Genomic DNA, 24,867 nt, shown 5'->3' with positions numbered 1-24,867 from the left:
CTGTTTTGCATAGTAACAGCCTTGCAGCTACCCTCTGGCGTGGTCATTTAACATATCTATAGCCTTTGGCTGGTCGCTTAGATATGTTAAATAGCTGTGATCATCTCTGAGCCAGGGGAATGGAAGTAACTTCCCCACCAACACGTGACTGGGGGCAGATCCCCCAAGCTACAGTGCCTGCGTGGGAGCTCGGAGAAGATTGGCTCCAGGACATGGGGCCACACCTGCCCAGACTCAAGATAGCAGCCCAGTAAAGCTGGAAGGATATGAATTCTGGCAAGTGAAGCCGAGTGTGGGAGGAGTCGGAAATGAGGCTGCAGAGGAAGATTGGCTGCGGGGATTTAAAACCCAGACTTGGTGGCCATTGAAAAAGAGAGAACCACGCGGCTTTGGCAGAGTGGGGACTCTCCCCTTCCCACAGCCCTGAGAGAGAGAACCACGCGGCTTTGGCAGAGTGGGGACTCTCCCCTTCCCACAGCCCTGAGAAGGAGAACCATGCGGCTTTGACGGAGTGGAGACTCCTGCATCCCAGAGAGAACCGTGCTGCTTTAGGAGAGAGAACCACGCGGCTTTGGCAGAGTGGGGACTCTCCCCTTCCCGCAGCTCTGAGAGGGAGAACCACGAGGCCTGGACAGAGTGGGGACCCCCACAGCTTTAGAAGGGGGAACCACCACCTGGTTTTGGCAGAGGTCCCGGCGACTCAGCCGAGGGTGCTGGGTACCCAGGGAGGTCTCCCAGTCGAGATGGAGGACTAACTAAGAACCAGAGGACTGTCGGATCCATGGACTTCTATTTCCTTTCCTGAGATACGGTACTCTGGACTGGGCAAAGGGGGAAGGAAGGAAGGACTGTGTGTGTTTGTGGGTGTTTTGGGGGACTTTGGGATTTTTGATAAAGACATTAGGTCACTACTTTAAGTTTGTATAGCATTAAATAAACATTTCCTTTCCTTTTCACGAATCTCTGGCATTGAGAGACGTCTTTCCTCTGGCGGTGGACATAACGGACCCGGGGCCTTCTTTCAATAATAGTATATTGTCTCAGGCCCGCCCTGTCTGTTCTGTAACACTCCTACCAGCATTTCCCTCCCTTACTTCATGTCCATAGGTCACACATATAGGTTCTTTGGCTTCTCCATTTCCTATAGTATTCTTAACCTCCACCTGTCTATTTTGTACCTACCTATGTTGTGACCTTTAAAGGCCTGACAGGTTTAGGAGAATCAGGCAGATAGAAAAATATTCATGGAGCTGTGGGGATGCTTGGCATGCCTTTATTCAAGGATGGGTGATTCATGCACTCTGCAAGCTGCTTGTCTCCCTGCATGTCCCTGCATATCACCTGTCCCCCTGTGTGGCACACAGCATGGCACACTGTATGTCTCATCTCCAAGCATATCTCCAGCTGTGGCACCCAGCAAGGAGTCTCTACCCCCTTAAATACTGGAGACAAACAAAGCCAGAAAAGTGCCAACATATCCTATGCAACAGTTTCATACTACGCATGTGAGCCCACTCAAGGCTATGGAAGCATTTTATCAGACCCGGTTTCAAGGATATGAGAATACTACTTATCAAGGTTATGGGAAACTGCTTCCCTTAGTTGCCCAGACACCTGGGTGAGGAAACCAGACTGTCTCTGTTTACCCTAAAATCCACCCCTTCTGGGTTCCTCACTGCACAATCTATGTGAGGATGTCTTCCGTGAAAGTCCCTTGGTTAGAAGGGAAGAGCCCTGCACTTAGCTGCTGCAGCAGCAGTATAAGCTGATTTACACACAACCAAATCACAGGAAATTAGGCCACCCCTAGGTACACAGCCAGTCCAATTACCTAGGCAAGTAAGACCACCCATATGAGCCACACACCCAGAGGGCTCCTATGGTAAGTGCAGCCTACATACCATTCCATGCCTCCAAGTAATGTCCAAAACTATGGGGCTGACACAGACCTGTAGGAGTTCAGTCCATTTGAGCTTATCCTTGAGGCCTTTAACACAGAGGGGAGGGCTGGCCTAGCTAACACCATGGTCCCAGCCATGAGCCACCCCTGAGCTACCCCTGAGCAACCCCTTATGGAGCAACCAATAGCCAGGGCTGATCACACCTCTGCTTCGCCCCAGTATAGGTGACAGTCCATGTTGTGTTCCACAAGGAGTGTTCACTGTTCCACAGCTGTGGTAACCAAGTCCAATTTGAGACAGAAGCAGGAGAGAGGCACCATGGAAGGCCAGCAGACAAGTTCAGAGGAGTTTCAGTGCAGACCCAAAACAATGATTGGTTAGCCACTGAGGCACAGGCATGTATCTGGCCCACTACACTCTAGGGATTGGAACAGACAGAGCAGTTACAGACACCAGTAAAGGTAAACCACAACCTTCAAGCAATATACAAAAAAAAAAAAAAAACATCTTGTCAGCTGATAAGACGGTGGTTGGCAGAGGGGAGTCTTCCTGGGCATGAATGCCATATCTTTCATGCCTTAACTGGGGGCTCAGCATTTACTTATAATAACAGGGGGGGACTCATAATGGTCCATAAGCATATCATAAAGGTGCCATGAAGAAGTATTTCATGGTCTGGTGGCCCTAGATATGTCACCTTTAAGACTCGGGGCTATGCCCCAATCACTCAGAGCACTATTTGCAAGTTTCTCTCCACCCTTTGGCCCCAAGGAGCAACGAGAGCCACCTAGCACATGTGAGGGGATTTTGTTTCCCAAGGCTATGTCCAAGTGGCTGTTTGCTCTCACTCTAGGCCCTTAGGAGTGGGCAAGAGAGTATTTCCCTGCTTTCACATGACTGTTTTTAGCAAAGCTTCCTTAGTCTGTACCCACAGCTGAATTGGAGTTGCAGTCTGGTGGAGCAGTGCTTTACCTGGAGCTGCCTCCCCTCTGACTCTTCTCATTTATAGTCTGGAGCACAGTCCACGAGCATTTTGTCCAAGCCCTCAGCATAGGGGTGGCAACTGTGGCTCACAGGTCCTGCTTTAAGAGACCATTGTACCATTTGATCTTTCCAACAGCTTGGGGGTAATAGGCCACATGGAACTTCCAGTCAATCTGCAGGTCTCTGGCCCATTGTTGTACCAAGGTCCCATAAAAATGCATCCTCTAATCATTTTAATGATTAAGGGTTGCCCATAAGCGACACATAACTGCTCCAATGCAGCAATTACTGATTTCTGATGTGGGTGCCATGCGGGATAAGCAGTTAAAAGTCCCGTGGCTGTGTCCACACCTGTAATAGCACACTTATATCCCTCTGAACTAAGTAGGGATCCAATTACATCCACCTGCCACCAGGGTACTGGCGCCCATCCACTTACCACCTGTCCAGTAGTTTCCACAGGCCTTCAGGGATGCTCTCACATACAGACAACACAAGTCCAACATGTTTCTTGTACCTTTGCTAAGTTGGCAGGTAACCCCCAAGTTTTGATGGTGGACCATATGGACTTGTCTCCAGCATGTAAGAGGTGATGATGTAGCCACTGGGCTACTTCCCTTCCTGGGCGACAGGTAGGCGCTGTTTCTAGCCACTGCACTTTGGCTAGAGTATCAGCCTCATTATTCCCGGGGGAAGCTAGGGGTGCATATCCAGTAACATGATACATAGTGATTTGTTTCTGGTAGCCTAACTCCCATAAGTCTTGCCACAAGGCCTGTCCCCATAATGGCATAAGCATAACCTATGCATTTATTTGCATGCCATATAGAGATCCATAATGTTAGCCCCCTGGTACACTGCCCAACTATCTGTGTAAACAGTCAGGGGCAGTGCCTCATTAGTAGCCATGAGCCACATAGCTTGTAGTTCTGCCCACTGGCAACACTGACCCATGCCAGTGTCAAACCAGATAGTGTTGGTCTCTGATTGAATTGCTACGTCAGTCCACCTGGCAGATTGACCCCTACTGGACCCATAAGTGTCCATACATCTGAGGGAATAGGTGCCTGCTCTTCGTGGAGGGGGCTAGCTTCCATTTCTTCTATAGGGACAAGAGCAGTAGATTTTTCATCTACGTAAGTGACAGGGCCTACCACTTCCTGTAGCTCAACCCATAAGGGGCTGGTGGACAGAGTACTCCTTTGTTGCAGATAAGCCTCCCACTTAGCCAACATGGGTGTCTGAGCCATCCCACTATGATGCTTGGCTATCTAGTCCCAGACCCACCCTGCAGTGGGATACATGGCCCTAACAATCATGGGGGCAGTTATGACCTCCGTGGCTAACAGGGCAGCATATACTGCAGCCAAGTGATGCGTGGGTCACCGGCCAGCAGTGATCATGGGACGCTGTGGATGGCTCGTCGAAACGCGAGAAAAAACATGCATAGAGACAGACTAGTTTCTGTGGAGAAGTAGGGATGGAATGGCCACCCCCTCTATGGGGAGCGCGCCAATTTACTGTCCAAACCTGCTTTTATTGGGCTCGTTTTGCATAATAATTCAGGTAAAGTACATTACTCATTACAAGGAAGTAAGGATCAATAGATAACAAGGAACTCTGCATGTCTATTTTGAGTCAGGGTCAAAGAGCTGTAAGACTTTTAAGGAACAAACTAACTTCCTCCTTGGACCCTTCTCATTCAACTGAGGGCATTCTAAACAAAGGACGTTTCACAGTAATTTACATGTTCTTTCTTAGGCCTGATCACCCAGGGAATCCGCCCTTTTCAGCACAGAGCTGCACCGCCCTGTCATTGTTTCAGGCTTAGGTGGAGCAAGGGAACTAAGGCAACCAAGAGATAAGGAGATTTTCTCCCGGACGATGAGAACTTGGGCTATGTCAAAGCCGAGGAGTGAGGGTCCATCACCCCCTTTTGCTGTAGCCCCCAAAGTCCTTCTTTTGGGGGCCTCCCATGTGATTGTGCCTGTCTTAGGTCATTCCCCCCTTGGGGAATCTTACCCATCTTTGGCTAACCAACCAAGCTTTGGGGTTCAGTTATGAATGAAGCAGCAGAAGCAGCACTTCTGCCAGGGAGATAAGCGTTTGTCTCCTTGCTGGCTTACAGTTCCAAGGGCATTCCCTTAGCCTTAGCCTAGGCAGGGGTTACAGCCTCTGATACCAGGCAGGGCGGTTCCCAACAGCCAAGTACTTTTCAATCAAGGAGTACCGTACCTCTGCTCCTTTCCATAGTTGGGACCAGAAACCCAAGGGTTGACATAGCTGTTCTGATCACTGTGACAAGCCCCATCCAAAGCCTTCTTGTGTTACATGCACATCTAGCTCATAGGGGCTAGTAGAATCCAGTGCATGCAAGGCCTGGGTGTGCTTAATGATTTGCTTTACTCCTTGGGATGCTTGTTCCAAAACTGGGGTCCAGTCTTGTTCGGAACCGCCCTGCCTGGTTTCAGAAGCCATAACACCCCATGGCTAAGGCTGAGTAAAGGACCTTGGGACCATAAGCCACTAAGGAGACAAAGCTTATCTCCTTGGCAGGGGCACCACCTCTACCCCTTTTACTTCACCCTGCCTGGCCTCCAGTGCATGACCGGTTAGCCAATGATGGGTAAGATTCCTCAGGGGAGGGATAACCTAAGACAGGCATGGTCATGAGGGGTTCCTCAGGTAAGGACTTGGGGAGCTATAAAAAAGGAGGGTGATAGACCCTCACCCCTTGGTTTTGACATAGCCTGAGTCCTCATTCTGTCTGCAAAAAAAAGTCTCCTAATGTCTTGGCTGCCTTATTTCCCCTGCCTGACCTAAGCCTGAAACAATGACAGAGGGCAGTGCAGCCCTGTGCTGGAAAGGATGGGTTCCCTGGGGCGATCAGGCCTAAGAAAGAATACATAAAATCCTGTGAAACCTGCTTTGCTAAGAATGCTCTCAATTTTCTGGTAAGGGTATGAGAAGGATATGAGTTTGTTTCCCAAAGTTTTGTAGCCCTTCAGCTGACAGACCCTGACTCAGGATAAGCCCTCACAGTTCTTTGTATGTTATCTATTGTTTGATCCTTACTTCCTGAGAATGATCAATGAGCTTTACCTGTACTCCTGTGAGAAATGAACTCAATAAAAGTCCATTGAGGAAAAGGCTCTTGGCCCTTCTCCTTTGAGAGATCAGCCACCTTTCCTCCCCAAGCAGATCATGTCTTGGTAGACTTATTCTCATGGTGGACAAGAAACTCTTTAGGCAAAGCACCCGCACACAGCCCCATTTCACTCCCTTTTCTACCATAGAATACAAGGGACAAACGACCTGGGATAGATGGAGTGCAAATGCTCTCCAGTACCCCAGCAGGCTCAGAAATGCCTGGAACTATTTCACAGTGGTAGTGGTAGGATATACCTGAATTTTATCTACCACCTCATCTGGGATGACTTTTGTCTTACCAGACCAGACAACGCCCAAGAATTTGACAGACAATCCATGCCCTTGCAGCTTGGTTTCATTGACTGCCCAGCCACATGACTTCAACTGGGACAGCACTTGAGGCATGACCTTCTCTAATTCTGCAAGAGAATCACTGGTTAGCAAGACGTAGTCAATATAATGGAACAGGCACACTTCTGGAGGCCATGGCCACTTAACGAGGTCCTCTGCCACAAGCCTGTTGCGCGTGGGTCACCGGCCAGCAGTGACCACGGAACGCTGTGGATGGCTCGACAATAAACACGCGAGAAAAAACACCACATGCACAGAGACAAGCTAGTTTCTGTGGGGAAGTAGGGACGAAATGGCCACCCCCCCTAGTGGGGAGCGCGCTGATTTACAGTCCATACCTGCTTTTATTGGGCTCATTTTGCATAATAATTCAGGTAAAGTACAGTACTCATTAGGGGAAGTAAGGAACCATAGAAAACAAAGAACTCTGCCGGTCTATTGAGTTGGGGGTCAAAGAGCTGTAAGATTGAGGAACAAAATAACTTCCTCCTAAGACCCTTCTCATTCAACTGAGAGCATTCTAAACAAAGAAGGTTTCACAGTAATTAACATGTTCTTTCTTAGGCCTGATCACCCTGGGGAATCCGCACTTCTCAGTACCGAGCTGTACCACCCTGTCATTGTTTCAGGCTTAGGTGGAGCAAGGGAACTAAGGCAACCAAGAGATAAGGAGATTTTCTCCCAGACGCTGAGAACTCAGACTTTGTCAAAGCCGAGGAGCCAGGGTCCATCACCCCCTTTTGCTGCAGCCCCCCCAAGTCCTTCTTTTGGGGGGGGCCTCCCAAAGTGATCGTGCCTGGCTTAGGTCGTTCCCCCGTGGGGAATCTTACCCGTCTTTGGCTAACCGACCAAGCTTTTTGGGGTTCAGTCATGAATAAAGCAGCAGAAGCAGCATTCCTGCCAGGAAGATAAGCTTTTATCTCCTTGCCGGCTTACGGTTCCAAGGGCGTTCCCTTAGCCTTAGCTTGGCGGGGGTTTCAGCCTCTGATACAAGTCAGGGCGGTTCCCAACACAAGCCCATGACACATGGTCAGGCTGTGCAAGTATCCTTGAGGGAGCACTGTAAAGGTCCACTGACGGCCTTCTCATGTGACTGCAAGCTGATCCTGGCTCTACAGAGCAAAGTCAAAGGAGAAAAAGGCATTTGCTAGGTCAGCTACAAAGTGGTAAGTTCCCAACTCATTAGTTAACTGGTCCATCATGTCCACCACAGAAGGGACTGCTCTATGTATTAGAGAATTTATTGAGTTTCCAGTAACCACCTGTCATTCTCCATGTACCATCTGGCCTTTTCATTGGCCATACAGGAGAGTTAAAAAGACTATGGATGGCCCTAATTATCCCCACTTTTCCCAATTCTCCTATAGTCGCTGTAATTTCCTTATTTCCCCAGGTAACCAGTATTGTTTCACTTCTGTTACCCTTTGTTGCAGTGACAGTGGCACAGCTGGCATGGTTAGCATGTCCCCAAAGAATGGCTTATCACTTGCACCAGCAGGGAAAATTTTCCTGCCATTGTGTGTAGCCACAGGCCCTGCAGTACATCAATACCCAAGATATACTCAGTAATGGGGGAAACATAAACTGTGTACCCACAGGGAACAGCTGCCCTTCCAGGTCCCTGCCCATTCCCTGTAGATGGGTTTCTCTGGCCCTTTCCCTGTGCAAATATTAAAGGATATTTTCACCCTTTCCCAGGAGGTTGGCACAGCCATATGGTCTTTTAGATGCACAGGAGGGCCCTTTCGGGGCACACCCCCATTTTTTTCACAGATAATTTAGGCTTGCACAAGACACTGGTGTGCAGGCACCAGGAGCTTGCACTTGCACAGGACCAGTGCCACCACCTGAGTGGGCTCTGGCTGCTCATATCACCACTGCATCCCCTCGGGTTGCCCCACCATTGACACTGCCTTCTTCTGGGGCCACACTGGCAGGCATCATGCTCGTCCACAACTCTGGCAGCAGTGCCACCTTCTTCACTGATCCACAGGCTGGGAGCCTGCCCTGCCACAGCTCTCTGGTCCCCTCCTTGGGAGCAGAGTATCCCTGGCAAGGGGATGCAAAATGAACCAGGCACAGGCTCTGCTTGAAGATGCAGCAGAGAATTGTACATAATACTATTCACCCCAAAGGCAGAAGAGCCAGGCTGGTAAAGGCTTCCTGGCCCTTTGTCACCGTCTTTGTGGTTCTAGCCACTGCTACCCCTCCCTACCAGCATGCTTTCCAGGTGCAGGTGCTGGCACCTGCTTCACCTTTTCTTTTTTTTTTTTTTAATTGTTATCCAAGTACAGTTGTCTCCATTTTCACCCCACCATGGCACCCTGCTCCACCCATCCCCATCTCCTGCCCTTAAACCTATCCTCCTTGGCTTTGTCCATGTGTTCTTTATGCATGCTCCTTGATGGACCCTCCCTTATTTCCCCCCATTATCCCTCTCCCTCCTCCCTTCTAGTTACTGTCAGTTTGTTCTTTATTTCAATGTTTCTGGTTATATTTTTCTTGCATATTTGTTTTGTTGATTAGGTTCCACTTATAGGTGAGATCATATGGTATCTGTCTTTCACCACCTGGCTTACATGCCAGCTTCAGCATGCTTTCTCACATCCACCCAGATTGTGCCTCCAGCTCCAGCAGCTCACACACAGCCTGCCTTCTGATACAACACCATAAAGCTCAGCCCTGTGCACAAGGCAGTGGCACACAGGTATGGTAGCGCATACCACTCTTCCATAAAGGTCCCCACCTCTTCTTATCAGGTGCTCTGAGCAGAGCTTTCTGGCCAGGGCACAGTCCTCCCATTCAGTCATTCTTGGCTACTGTGTTTCATGTCTGTGTGGGGCAGGGGAGCGGGTGAGGGCTGCCTAGATCCAAACTTCTCCCCAGGCACAATAGGCTGCTGCACTCAGGGAACTCAGTTCATTTCCCCCCCACCCTTTCCCCTTAATTGCTTACTACAACTGGGAAAAGGGATTGCTGCAGCTCCACTACTCAGAAGCTTTTCACCAGGGCACAGATTTAAGCCTTCAAGGCTTTCTTTCTGCCTCAGTGTTCACATAACTTTGCTGCTTTGGAAGTGCAGTTTCCTCCTCTTCAGCCTTCAGCACTTCTCCTTCTCCAGGCTCTTGAAACATCACTGTGTTGTGAAGCATAGTGTCCATCTCAGCTTGAAAAGCTGAAAGAAACATCCAGCCCATGGCCCCCGCAGCTGCATGGGCCCTGGAATTTTCTAGGGTCTCGCCACCCCCTGAAGGGCTTTCTCTATCTTGATGAGGCACTAACATCGTGACACTCCTGGGGTGAGAGGCCAAGCTTCCAGGAGCCTGGCCACTGAATATTATCACTGCTCCATACTATTATGCAATGAATCCCGACTCCTGCTCCAATTGTGTTGCCACCATTCTAGGTCATACCGGTTCACAGATTCAGGCACATGGAAGAATATTCACAGAGCTGTGGGATGTTCAACATGCCTTTATTCAAGGATGGGTGATCTGTGCATGCTGCAAGCTGTGTGTTCTCCTGCAAGTCCCTGAATATTACCTGTCCCCTTGCGTGGTACCCAGTGTGGCACACTGCATGCCTGTCATCCCCAGCATGGCCCCCAGTTTGGCACCCAGTGGGAAGTCCCTATCCCCTTAAATACTAGAGAAACAAAGCCAGCAAACTGCCAACAGATCTTATGCAACAGAACTTCATACTACACATGAGAGCCCACTCAAGGCTATGGGAACCCTTTATCGGACCCAGTCTCAAGGCTATGAGAATATTACTTATCATGCCCACTCTGAAGGTTATGGAAAACTGCTTCCCTTAGTTTCCCAGACACCTGGGTGAGGAAACCAGAGTGCCTTGGTTTACCCTGTGATACCATTTATGCTTTGTATTCCCTGTACCATTTCTCCCATTCTCCTTCCCCCTCCCACTCCCCATTGATAACACTCCATGGGATCTCCATTTCTGTGATTCTGTTCCTGTTCTAGTTGTTTGCTTAGTTTGTTTTGTTATTGTTTTATCTTTAGGTTCAGTTGTTGATAGTTGTTGAGTTTGTGATTTTACTGTTCATATTTTTCATCATCTTCTTTTTTCTTAGGTAAGTCCCTTTAATATTTCATGTAATAAGGGCTTGGTGATTATGAACATCTTTAACTTGACCTTATATGGGGAGCACTTTCTCTGCCCTTCCATTCTAAATGATAGCTTTTCTGGATAGAGTAATCTTGGATGTAGGTCCTTGTCTTTTATGACTGAATACTTCTTTCCAGCCCCTTCTTGCCTGCAAGATTTCTTTTGAGAAATCAGCTGATAGCCTTATGAAAACTCCTTTATGGGTAACTATCTCCTTTTCTTTTGTTGCTTTTAAGATTCTTTCCTTATCTTTAATTTTGGATAACTTAATTATAATGTGCCTTGATATGTGCTTCCTTGGGTCCAACCTTTTTGGGACTCTCTGAGCTTCCTGGACTTCCTGGAAGTCTATTTCCTTTGCAAGATTAGAGAAGTTCTCTTTCATTATGTTTTAAAATAAGTTTTCAATTTTTTGCTCTTCCTCTTCTCCTTCTGGCACCTCTATAAGTCAGATGTTGGAAAGTTTAAACTTGTCCCGGAGGTTCCTAAGCCTTTCCTCATTGTTTTGAATTCTTGTTTTTTTCATTTTGTTCTGGTTGAATGGTTATTTCTTCCTTCTGTTCCAAATCTTCGGTTTGAGTTCCAATTTTCTTCTCTTCGGTTTGGTTCCCTATATAGTTTTCTTTATTTCACTTTGCATAGCCTTAACTTTTAACTCTATTTTGCTACCATACACAATCATTTCTGTGAGCATCTTGATTACCAGTGTTTTGAATTCTGCATCTGATAGGTTGACTATCTCTTCATCTCTTAGTTTTATTTTGGGAGTTTTGATCTATTCTTTCATTTTGTCCATATATATATATATATATATATATATATATATATATATATATATATATATATATATATATATTTTTGTTTGTTTGTTTTAGTTTGTTTTGGTCCTCTTGTTATGGTACAAGGGGGAAAGCCTTAGTTATTTACCAAGGAGGGGAGATGCACTTGCTGTGTTATGGTGCTGCATGTAGGGGAGGGGTCAGAGAGGGAAGAATGCCACTTGTTCAGCTCTCTGCCAGCTTTTAGTCACTTCCCTCACTACCCACGATGAAATTGGGCCCTTCTGGTGTTGATTGCCTGATAGGTTGGTTTGTGTACATTCGAGGACCCACACTGTGGGTCTTTCCAATGAACTCTCTTGTGATGCAGGGAGTTTCTTTGGCAGCCTGAAGCCCCCACAGGTTTTTACAGCCAGAGGTATTGAGGCTTCATTTCCCTGCCCTGGAACCGAAGGTTGCATGGTCTGTCCCACTCCCTAGTTGTTCCTCCCAGGTTACCCATGCAAATGTAGGACCACTTGCTCATCAGCCACAGCCCTGATCACCCTTACCTATCAGCTGCCACCTTGCTGCATGTCCTCTCCACCCATGTCTGCCCCTCCTACGACTCTGAATGAATGTTTCTTCTTTAACTCTTTGGGTGTCAGACTTCCATACAGTTTGATTTTCTGGCAGTTCTGGTTATTTGTTGTTTTTATATTTTCTGTTGTCCTTTTGGTTGTGAAAGGAGGCAAAGTGTATCTACTTACACCTGCATCTTGGCCAGAAGTCCTCCTTTTTTTGTTTATATATTTTCCTCTTGTTTAGGAAGGTTGGTATCTTTGATTTATCATTTACTATTGTGTTACGTTTTTTGTGAACATTTTAAAATTTATTTTATTTGATATGCTATTACAGTTGTCCTACTTTATCCACCTTTGTGCCTTCAGTACCTCCCTTTCTTCCAGGGACCCCCTCCTTAGTTCATGTCCATGGGTTGTGCATGTAAGTTCTTTGGCTTCTCTATTTCCTACACTATTCTTAACATCCTTAGTCTATAGGTACTTACCCATTATGCTTCTTAATCCCTTCACTTTTTCCACTTTCTCCACTTCTCCTTCTCAACTGATAACACTCCAAATGATCTCCATATCTATGATTCTGTTTCTGTTGTAGTTGTTTGCTTAGCTTGTCTGTTTGTTTTTTTTAGATCCAGTTGTTGATAGTTGTTTGTTGCCTTTTTTAATGTTCATAGTTTTGATCTTATTCCTTTTCCTAAATACGTCCTTTGAACATTTCATACAATAAGGGCTTGGTGATGATGAATTCCTTTATTACTTTTACCATGTCTGAGAAACACTTTATCTGTCCTTCAACTATAAGTGATAGCTTTGCTGGATAGAGTAATCTAGGTTTTAGGTCCTTGCTTTTGATCACTTTGAATACTTTTTGCCAGTCCCTTCTAGCCTACAAAATTTCTTTTGAGAAATCAGCTGATACCCTTATGGGAACTCCTTTATAGATAACTTTCTGCCTTTCTCTTGTTGTTTTTAAGATTCTCTCTTTATTTTTTATGTCTGACATTTTAATTATGATGTGTCTTAGTGTGGTCTTCTTTGCCTCCAACTAGTTTGGGACCCTCTGTGTTTCTTGGAGTGGTATGTCTATTTCCTTTGCCAAATTAGGGAAGTTTTCTTTCATTATTTTTTCAAATAAATTTTCAATTTCTTGCTCTTCTTCGTCTCCTTCTGGCACCCCTGTGGTTCAGATGTTGGCATTTTTGGAGATGTCCCAGAGTCTTCTTATACTCTCCTCATCTTTTTTTTTTTAATTCTTTTTTTTCTGTTCTGATTGAATGTTTATTTCTTGCTTATGTTCCAAATCATTTATTTGAATCTTGGCTTCCTTCCCTTCACCGTTGGTTCCCTGTGGATTTTTCTTTATTTCCTTTAGTGTAACCTTTATTTCTTCCTTTATGTTGTTGCCATACTCAATGAGTTCTTTGAGCATCCTGATAACCAGTGTTTTCAACTTTGCCTCTGAGAGGTTCCTATCTCCATTTCATTTAGTTCTTTTTCTGAGGATTTGTTCTGTTCTTTCATTTGGGCCATATTTCTTTGTCTTCTTAATTTGGCAGCTTCCCTGTTTGTGTGTCTGTGTATTAGGTAGATCTGTTTTGACTTTCTGTCTTGGTTTACTTCTTAAGTAGTATGGGTCAGATCCTTAAGTCTTCACTCATGGATGGAGGCAACCTGCTCCACTTTTTGTGGTAGGAGGTGTTGGAGAGGTGCCAATGCCACTGTCTGGCTTCTGAAGGTTTTCCCATCACTTACTCCATTTGTAGTCACTTCATCCATTTCCCATATGCAACTGCTATCCTTCTAACTGTTGCCCTGGTGGTGATTCCCAGAGTGGGTGGGTTTACCTAAATTCTAAGTGTGTGGGACCTTTGAACAGACTCTCTTGAGAACCTGGCAGTTTCTTCCACTACCCCAGCCCCCACTGGTTTTCACAGCCAGAAGCTATGACACTTTATCTTCCCAGCACTGGAACCCTGGGCTGTGCAGTCTGGCCTGGGACTAGGATCACTCACTCCTGCTGTATCCCTCCTGATTTTTTTAAAAAATTAAATTGTTGTTCATTTACAGTTGTCCCCATTTTTCCCTGATTGCTCTCTCCTGCCCTGCCCACCCCTGTCCCACATTCAATCTTTCCCTTCCCCATTGCCACTCCCTCCCAATTTTTATCCACCACAGGTGAATGTGGGACTGCCCACTCTGCAGCAACCACAGCCACCTCTCTGCCACACCACATCCTCTCTGCCCCAACTCTCTGACTCTACCTCTCTTGCCTGTCTGGATGAATATGGCTTCTTTAAATCCTTGGTGGTTGGGCTTTCATCCAGTTAGATTTTCTGGAAGTTCTGATGAATTCTTTTTTGTTTGTTTGTTTTGAGGTTACTTATACTTCTTGTTGTTGCATGAGGAGGTGAAGCATGTCTACCTAAACCTCCATCTTGACTGGAAATTGTTATACTTCTTTAAATGCACATCATACCTGGCTCCCTTATTTATTTTTTTTTCCTATTTGGTTTACCTGTAGTTTTTCCAATTTTAACACATACTTACTGCCAAAATAGTGTCATTCTTTTCCCATTTTCTCTTTCATTCTCCTTCCTTCTCCCAATGTTAGATCAATTATCTCTACTTTACCACAATATATAATTTTGTGCATTAATATTTTACCATTACTCTTACTTTCTGTCTTAGATATATTTAAATATCCTATCATTTCTTTTGCCAGTACGCCAGTCATAACTTGATTGGATGAAGCTCATCCCCTAGTGTATTTCTCAAAATGAGGTGCTGAGTTCAGAATTCCCTGAGTTCTTGTATGTTGAAAACTGTTTTTTTTTCAGTCTTTATTTTTTAAAGATTGTATTAATTTATTTTTAGACAGAGGGGAAAGGAGAGAGAAATAAAGGGAGAGAAACATCAATGTGTTGTTGCCTCTCCCATGCCCCTTACTCAGGACCTGGGCCGAAAGCTAGGCAAGTGCCCCTGTAATAGGGTGCAGCCACTCCCCCAAAGATGGATTTGTGAAGGGGTCCAGAAACTATTAAAAATATGTAGGATGTCCTCACCCCCACAAGTCTGAACGGGGGCATTGGACACATGGAGGGCCATAACTCAAGGGCCATTGAGTTATTTTGCATACCAGAAGTTTTGCAAATCACCTCTAGAACAGTCATTTAATATATCTGTAACTTTGAACTGGTTTCATGGGTATGTTAAATAGCTGTGGCCCTGCTTTGAACCAGGGAGATGGGAGTGACTCCAACCCATGACATAATTGGAAGGCACCTCCCCCTGGTTATAGCTCCTGTGAGAGGACTTGGAAATGGCTTGCTCCATTCCCCAGGGCCACACATGCCCTGAAAAGCTGGAGAAATATGGAATTGCTAGCAGATGTAGCCACTTGTGGAAAGAGTATGAATTGGGGATGCAGAGTAAGATTCCTGCTGGGATTTAAACCCCGGCACAGGAGCCATGTGCATGAGAACCATGGGGCTTTGACAAGGGTTGGAACCATGCAGCTTTGGGTCTTCCTTTGCCACATGGCTTAGGAAGCTGGAGAGACCTTGCAGGAGAGGAAAGGGGTGAAGGGATCCTTGCTGGTGGGCCATGATAAGGTGCCAAGTGGGTTTGGATTAAGAACTGGAGATCCTGGCAACACAGCTGATGGTGCTGGGAACTGCAGGGGGCTTGCCAGCTGAGCATGGATTACTGGGAAGAACCTGGGGCTACCTGAGCCACAGGCTTCTATTTCTTTTCCTGAGATATAGTACCCCAGACTGGGAAGAGGAGGGAAGAAAGGACTGTGTGCATTTGTTGGTGTTTTTAGGCACTTTTGGATTTTAATGAAGACATTAAGTCATTACTCTAAGTCTGTATAACTTTTGAATAAATAGTTCCTTTCCTTTTCATCAATCTCTGGCACTGAGAGCTGTAATTCCCTGGCCCCAGGCAAGGCTAACCTAGGACAGGGGACCCCAGGAGAAGGGGTTTCATTTGGTAATAGTATCTTGTTCCCGGCCATGGGTCTATAATACCCCGACTGGGAATTTAATCTGCAATATTTTGGTTCACAGGCAAACACTCAATCCACTAAGCCACACCAGCCTGGGCTGTTTTTTCTAGTGTTTAAACTTGAAATATAACCTGGTTGAATACGTCACCCTTGGTTAATAATTTCACTGAGGTATTTTTTAATGCTGCTCCATTGTTGCTCTTTTTTGAAAGCTGTTTTGAAAAGTTTATGTCAGTCTAATTGTGTTATAAGTTAATTGATCCTTTTTGCCTGGAGGTCTTGAGGATATTTTTATTTTTAAAATCTAATAGTTTTACCAGATCATGTCTTGGAACTGGTAATTTTCTGTTGATTTTCCTAGGTATCCATGGGTAAACTCAGATCTTTTTCTATCTAGGAAGTTTTCTTGTTATATAGTTTTAAATCTTAGCTCTGTTTCATTGTTTTGCTTTTTATTCCCCAGGGACTCCGATAATACACATATTTTTCCTTCTTTGTCTCTCTCCATCTCCATTGCTTTCTTTCTGACCATTTTTACTTATTTCCCTATGGAATTTTTATTCTCTTGGGTTTTCTCCCTATTGTTTTCAATACCCCTTAATATTTTTTTAATTTTTAAAAGATTTTAATTAATTAATTATTTTTAAAAAGATTTTATTTGTTTATTTTTAGAGAGGGAAGGGAGGGAGATAGAGAGAGAGAGAAACATCAATGTGCGGTTGCTGGGGGTCATGGCCTGCAACCCAGGCATGTAACCTGACTGGGAATCGAACCTGCGATACTTTGGTTCGCAGCCCGCGCTCAATCCACTAGATTTTATTTATTTTTATAGACAGAGTGGAAAAGAGGGAGAAAGAGAGGAAGAGAAACATCAATATTTGGTTGCCTCTCATACACCCCCTACTGAGGACCTGGCTTGCAACCCTGGCATGTGCCCTGACTGGGAATCAAACCAACAACCGTTTGGTTCTCAGGCCCATGCTCAATCCCCTGAGCTACACCAGCCAGGGCTTTTTAAAAAAATATGTTATTTACTTATTTTTTTAAGAAAGGGGAAGGTAGGGAGAAAGATAGGAAGAGAGAGACATCAATGTATGGATGCCTCTCTCATGTCCCCAACCAGGAACCTTATCCACAACCCAGGCATGCACCCTGACTAGAAATCAAATCAGTGACCCTTTAATTCACAGGCTGGTGCCCAATCCACTGAGCCACACCAGCCAGGGCTATACCCCTTAATAAATTTTTATTTTAAAATTTTAACCTATTTTTCCTCCCTTTGTCCTGTTGTAATTTATTCTTCTTTTTATGGATAATTTTGTCTTTTTCTTCCATTGTATTTCCAAAGTCTAAGCAAATCTTTTTATTAGTTTATTTATTTATTTTATTTTAATTGTTGTTCAAGTACAGTTTTCTGCCTTTTACTCCCATCCCCGCCCACCCCACCAGCCCTTCCCACCTCTCTTCCATTTTCACCCCCATCTTGATTTTGTCTATGTGTCCTTTATACTTGTCCCTGCAAACCCTCCCCCTTTTCCTCTTAAACACCAATACAAAAGAACCTATGCACCCCAATGTTCAGAGCAGCACAATTTACAATAGCCAAGTGCTGGAAGCAACCTAGGTCCCCATCAGTAAATGAGTGGATCAAAAAAACTATGGTACATTTACACAATGGAATTCTATGCAGCAGAAAAAAAGAAGGAGCTCCTACCCTTTGCAACAGCATGGATGGAACTGGAAAGCATTATGCTAAGCAAAATAAAGCAGGTGGTGAAAGACAAATACCATATGATGTCACCTTTAATAGGAACCTAAACAACAAAACAAGCAAACAAGCAAAATCTAACCAAAGACACTGAAATAGAGAACAGGCTGACTATTCTCTTTGTTTTCAGTCAATTTCTACTTTTTTTTGGGGGGGGGTCCCTGATTTAAATTAGTTTTGTATAAACTTAAGAGCTTGTTTGAGTATATGTAATTTCCTGGTGGCTGACTTAACAGGACTTTTTAATGCATCACATTTTGTCCTTTTTGTTGTTGTTGTTGCGGAAATGGTATTGTCCTCAGTGTGTGTGTGTGTGTGTGTGTGTGTGTGTGTGTAATTTCATTTCTTGAATTTCCTGATTTTCTGTCATAGCTTTATTTACTTTGGTTTATCTCTATGGTACTGGGACATTTTACAAGATTTCTAATTTAGTGACCCTGCTATGGAATGAATTGAATTTTCTCAAAATGTATATCTTGAAGCCCAAATACCAACATCACTGTATTTGAAGATAGGGCCTTTATAGAGGTAATTTATGTTAAATGAGGTCATAGGTTATGGCCCTAATACTTTAGGCTACCAGTATTATAAGAAGAGGAACCCCCCCCCCCGGCATGTACAAGGAAATGAGTATATGAAGACACAGGGAGAAGGCAGCTGACTTCAAGCCAAGAGGAGAGTCCTCACAAGAAACTGAACCCTGCCTGATATGACCTGGAACTTTTCAGCCTCAGGAACTGTGAGAACACTGAACCCTGTGTGATATGAGCTAGGACTTTTCAGCCTCTGGAACTGTGAGAAAATAAAGGTCTACTGTTTAATCTACCCTTTCTATGTTATTTGTATGGCAACCCAAGCTGGCTCAATATAGACATCTTAATCTGTCAGTATAGCCAAGCCCATGTGATTCAGTAATGATGGGGCTTAGAAGTTTTTAGGTTTTGTGGCTCACTTTCCCCCTGCAAGGCTCTAAATTTCCCCTCTTTCTTTTGTATTCCTCTTGGCTACCCAATTCTCATATTCTTTCCCCTTTCTTCTTAGTTTTTTTCCCCAAAGTTATGTGTGTTGAAAGCTATTCTTTTATATTATGCCTGTTCTTTTACTTCATGCCTGCTTGTTTAAATAGGACTTGACCACTTTAAATCATGTGTACCCCTTTAAAACATGTGTAATGTGAAGTTCTCTCCTTGTAGTTCATGCTCTGATCTTCACAGAATCTCAATCTTTTAGAATTTTCAGATTTAACACAGACTTAGAGTTTCTGGAAACAGATTTAAAATAAACCTATGACATTTTACCAACTTTTCTGTTCTATAACTCCTTAAGTTTTTCTTGGCCCACCTTTGCTTGCCACAGCCTTAAAACAGGAGAGGCATGTGCCAGGCCCATGAGAGGTCACAATCTGGGAATTGGTTTGGCCATTGTTTCCCTTCAAGTTATGCTAGGGATCTGTGTTTCATGCAAATTTGCCATTTCCTTACTTTTAATAAAGGATTTGGTAGTGTATATTAGGAGGCAAGTAGTTATTTTGTAATCATTGTTGTCAGCTAGTTGACAATTGTATTTTTATTGTTATTCAAGTACACTTGTCTCCATTTTCACCACACTATGACCCCCCATCCCACCCATCCCCACCTCCCACCCTTGAAAATATCCCCTTTTGCTTTGTCCATGTGTTCTTTAGACAGGTTATTTGATGGAGCTTCCCCCGTTTTCCCCCATTATCCTTCTACCCCCTTCCCTCTGGTTACTATCAATTTTCTCTTTATTTCCATGTTCCTAGTTATAGTTTGATTGTGTGTTTGTCTTGTTGAATAGGTTAGACTTATAGGTGAGACCATACAATATTTTTCTTTCACCGCATGGGTTATTTCACTTAGCATAATGCTCCCCTGTTCCATCCATGCTGTTGTGAAGGGTAGGAGCTCCTTCTTTCTTTCTGCAGTATAATATTCTATTGTGTAAATGTATGATAGATTTTTTATCCACTCAGTTACTAGTGGGCATTTAGGTTGCTTTTAGCACTTGGCTATTATAAATTGTGCTGCTATGAACATTAGGGTGCATAGGTTATTTTGAATTAATGTTTTAGGATTTGTAGGGTATAACCCCGGTAATGGAGTTGCCAGGTCAAAAGGCAGTTCTATTTTGACTTTTCTCAGGAATTCCCACACTGTTGTCCACAGTGGCTACACCAGTCTGCATTTTCACCAACAGCCCACTAGGGTTCCCTTTTCTCCACAACCTTGCCAGCACTTGTTTTTTGATTTGATTATGATAGCCATTTTGACCAGTGTGAAGTGGTATCTCGTGGTTTTAATTTGCGTCTCTCTGATGGCCAGAGATGTTGAGAATCCTTTCATATGTCTCTGGGCCCTCTGTATATCCTCCTTGGAGAAGTGTCTGTTCATGTCCTTTGTCAATTTTTAATTGGATTGTTTATCTTCCTGGAGTGGAGTCATGTTAGTTCTTTATATTTCTTGGAGATGGAAATGTTGTCCGAGGTACCATTGGTAAATATATATTCCCATACATTTGGTTTTCTTTTCATTTACTGCTGTTTTTTTTTTTTTTTTTTTTTTTTTAGCCATGCGAAAGCCTTTTAATTTTGATGAAGTCCCATTTGTTTATTCTTTCCTTTATGCCCCTTGTTCTAGGGGACATAACAGTGAAAATATTGCTGCATGGGATAAATGAGTTTTTCCTGCCTATGTTCTCCTCTAGGACTTGTATGGTGTCATGATGTATATTTATGTCTTTTATCCATCTTGAATTAAATTTTTGTATAGTATAAGTTGGTGGTTGAGTTTCATTTTCTTGCATGTAGCTGCTTGGATTTATCAACACCATTTGTTGAAGAGGCTATTTTTACTCCATTTTATGCTTATTCCCCCTTTGTAAAATATTAATTGACCATAGAGACTTGACTTTATTTCTGGACTCTATGCTGTTCCATTGGTCTAAGTGTCTGTCCATATGCCAGTACCATACTGTTTTGATTACTGTGGCCTTGTAATGTAGTTTGACATCAGGTATTGCTATCCCTCCTACTTTTTCTTTCTCAAAATTGTTGTGACTATTTGGGATCATTTATGGTTCCATATAAATTTTTGAAATGTTTGTTCCGTATCTGTGAAATACGTTATTAGTATTTTAATAGAGACTGCATTGAATCTATAAATTGCTTTGAGTAGTACAGACATTTTGATGATGTTAATTCTTCCAATCAATGAACATGTTATATGGTTCCATTTGTTTGTGTAATCCTTAATTTCTTTCTTCAGCATTCTTTAGTTATCTGAGCACAGGTCTTTTACTTCCTTGGTTAAGTTTATTCCTTTATTTTTCTTGTTGCTGTACCAAATGACATTTTTTCTTGATTTTTTTTACTAATATTTTGTTAAGGTGTACAACAATGCTTTCCATTTTGAATATTGACTTTGTATCCTACTGTTTTGCTAAATTGACTTATTAGGTCAAATTGTTTTTGGTGTAGACTATAGAATATTGTATGTACACTATCATGACAGTTTTGTTTCCTCCCTTCCAAAGAGGTCTTTTTTTTCCTTTTCTTACCACTGTGGCTTGGTCTTCCAATACTATGTTAAATAGGAGTGGTGAAAGCAGGCATACTTGTCTTGTTCCTGATCTTAGTGTGAAAGCTCTAAGTTTTTGTCCATTTAGTATGATGTTGGCTGTAGGTCTCTCATATATGGCCTTTATTATGTTGAGGAATGCTCCCTCCATTCCCACTTTGCTGAGTGTTATTATCATAAATGGTTGCTGTACCTTATCAAGTGCTTTTTCCACATATATTGATATGATTATGTGATGTTTGTCTTTACTTTTGTTTATGTGATGTATTACATTTATTGATTTGTGAGTATGGTACCATCATTGCATCCCTGGGTTGAACCCAACTTGATCATGGTATAAGACTTTTTAAATGTATTGCTGGACGTAGCTTGCCAATATTTTTTTAGGCTTTTAGCATCTATATCAGTGTTATTGACCTATAGTTTTCATTCTTTGTTGTGTCTTTATGTGGTTTTGAATTTAGAATGATGTTGGTGGCCTGAAAAGAATTTGGAAGTGTTCTGTCTTCTTGGATTTTTTGGAACAGTCTGAGAAGGATAGGGGTTAGCTCTTCATTAAATGTTTTGTGAAATTCTCCTGTGATACCATCTGGTCCAGGGCTTTTGTATGCCAGGAGTTTTTTGATTACTGCTTCAATTTAACCAGCTGTTATCAGTCTATTAAGGATTTCTTCTTTCAGTTTTGGGAGATTATGTTTTTTCTAGAAATTTGTTCATTTCACCCTGGTTTTCAAATTTCATGGCATATAGTTGTTCATAGTAATTTCTTACAATCCTTTGAATTTCTGTGGTATCAGTTGTCATCTCTCTTCTTTTATTTTTGACTTTATTTTTGTGGGTCCTCTCTCTTTTTTTCTTAATGACTCTGTTTTAAAGCTTGTTGATTTTGTTTATCTTTTCAAAGAGCCAGCTCATGAATTTATTGATCCTTTGAATTGTTCTTTTAGTCCTTGTTATTTAATTTTGCTCTGATCTTAGTTACTTCTTTCCTTGTACTCACTATGTGCACTGTCTGTTGTTGTTCATCCAGTCTTGCAGATTTAGGGTTAGGTTGTTTATTTGAAAAAATTCTATCTTTTTTAGGTAGTCTTGTACAGCTATGAACTTCCCTTTCAAGACTGAATTTGCTGTGTCCCATACATTTTGGACTATTGTGAGTTCATTTTCATTTGCTTCTAGAACCTTTTTTATTTCTTCCTTGATCTCAATATTAACCAATTCATTGTTTAATAACATGCCATTCTGTATCCATAAATTTGAGTGTTTTTTAATTTTTTCCTTGAGATTTGTTTCCAGTTTCAGGCCCATGTTGTCCGAGAAATTGCTTGGTATGATTCCAATGTTCTTGAATTTGTTGAGGCTTGTTTTTGGTCCTATTATGTAGTCTATTTTTGATAATGTTCTGTGTGCAATTGAAGAGAATGTATATTTTGTCTTTTGAGTGAAAGGTTCTATATATACCAGTTAAGTCCATTTGATCCAGGGCACTGTTCAATGCCACAAAATTCTCATTAATATTTTGTTTGGAAGACCTAACCATTCTTTGACAGTGAGGTGTTAAAATTTCCTAGTATAATTGTGTTGCTGCCTTTCTTTCTTGAAGTTCACCAAGTTTTTCCTTATATATTTTGGTGCTCCTATGTAGGGTGAATATATGTTTACAATGTTTATGTCTTCTTGATGGATTCTTCCCTTGAGTATTATGAAATGTTCTTCAGTGTTTCTTTTTATGTTTTTTTTTAAAGTCTATTTTATCTGATATAATTATTTTTACCCCAGGTTTTTTTCATATCCATTTACTTGGAATAATTTTTTTTCTAACCTTTCACTTTCAGTCTGTGTAGGTCTATTTTTTTTTTTCCTGAGGTGGGTCTCTTGTAGGCATCATTTGCATGGGCCATGATATCTTATCCATTCAGCTACCTTATGTCTTTTAATTGGAGCATTTAATCCGTTAACACTAAAGATTATTATTTATAGGTATTTATTCATTTTCAACCTTTGTACCTGTGTTCTTCTCTGTCCCACTCTTTTTCTTCCTCTTCTTATAGTAGTCCCTTTAGCATATCTTGCAGTGATGGTTTGGTGGAAGTGTAGCTTTTCCATCATTTTTTTTTCTGGGAAACGCCCTATTTTGCCTTCCATTTTAATTGAGAGCCTTGCTGGGCAAAGTAGTCTTGGTTGCAGGCCTTTGGTTTTCATTACTTGAAATATTTCTTGACACTCTTTTTTGGCTTGCAGTATTTCTGTTTCAAAATCAGCTGCTAGCCTTTTCAGAGCTCCCTTGCATGTTTCTTCCTTTTTCTTCCTTGATGCTTTTGAGATTATCTCTTTGTCTTTAAAACTTGGCATTTTAATTATGATTTGTCTTGGTATAAGCCTCTTTGGGTTTATCTTGATTGAGATCCTCTTTGCTTCCTGAACCTGTGTAGTTTATCCCCCTACAAGTTTGGAAAGTTTTCTGTCATTATTTTTTCAAAGAGCATTTCTATCACATGCTCCTTTTCTTCTGCTTCTCATATTCCAATGATTTGAATCTTACTGAATTCCATAGTGTCTTGCAGTCCCCTTAAGCTATCTTCATACTTTTGAGTCCTTTTGTTGTGCATTTACTCTACTGGGGTATTTCTTTCTACTTTGTCTTACAGCACACTAATTCAGTCTTCTGCTTCATCCAGACTTCTTCTAATTCTTTCTAGCACAATTTTTAGTTCACACATTGTATTCTTTTTTAATAAATTTATTTTAAAAATATTTATTCAGTGATTTTTAGAGGGAGTGGAAGAGAGAGAAAGAGAGGGAGAGAAACATCAATGTGTGGATGCCTCTCACATGCTCCCTACTGGCGACCTGGCCCAAAACCTAGATATGTGCCTTGACTGGGCATTTAACTGGTGACCCTTTGGTTCTCAGTCTGGCCCTCAATCTACTGAACCATACCAGCCAGGGCCAGAAATTATATTCTTCATTTCTTCCTAGTTCTTGTTTATAGTTTCTATTTCCTTTTTCATACTGTTGTAGTTATCACTCAGTTCTTTGTAGTTGTCTGTGAGTTCTTTGAGCATCCTTATACCCATTCTTTTGAATTTTATATGTGATAGTGTGTTTTCCTCCATTTTGTTTACCTCTTTTAGTGGGGATTCTTCCACCCTTTTTATTGTAGTTTATTTCTTTGTCTCTCCATTTTAGGTGGCTCTTTTTGTTTGTTTCTGAGATTTCTGATGCTCTGCTTTGCTAGCTGTCTTTGTAGGGTAAATTTCTATGATAGGAGTTCTGTGGGATTTAGTGGTGTTTTCTCTTTGACCTACTTGTCTGGATGTGATAGGGTCACCCTTTTTTTTCCATTTGAGTGGGCTCTCTTCTTTATCTTGTTTTACCCATTGGTGGCCCTTTGTTGGTGAATTCTCTCTTCTGAAGGGTTACTGGTAATCACAACTCCCATTTTATCTTGTATGTTATCTGGGGCGGAGCATAGGCAGAGTGGATTATGACAGCTGAAGAGTATTCTATGGGATTTAATGTACCAACAACTGGAGAAGAAATAGGTTATCCTTTGGAGAAGTATAGGAATAACCATGATAGTTCATCCAACTTGTCATTTTTTTTAAAGGTGAAAAGAGATAAGACTCTTGTTAGAGGGG

This window comes from Phyllostomus hastatus, unplaced genomic scaffold (genome assembly GCF_019186645.2).
Source record: "Phyllostomus hastatus isolate PE091 unplaced genomic scaffold, TTU_PhHast_1.1 phas_scaffold_397, whole genome shotgun sequence".
NCBI lineage: Eukaryota > Metazoa > Chordata > Mammalia > Chiroptera > Phyllostomidae > Phyllostomus > Phyllostomus hastatus.
The sequence above is the reverse complement of the archived record's forward strand: the minus strand, read 5'-3'. Positions refer to the sequence as shown.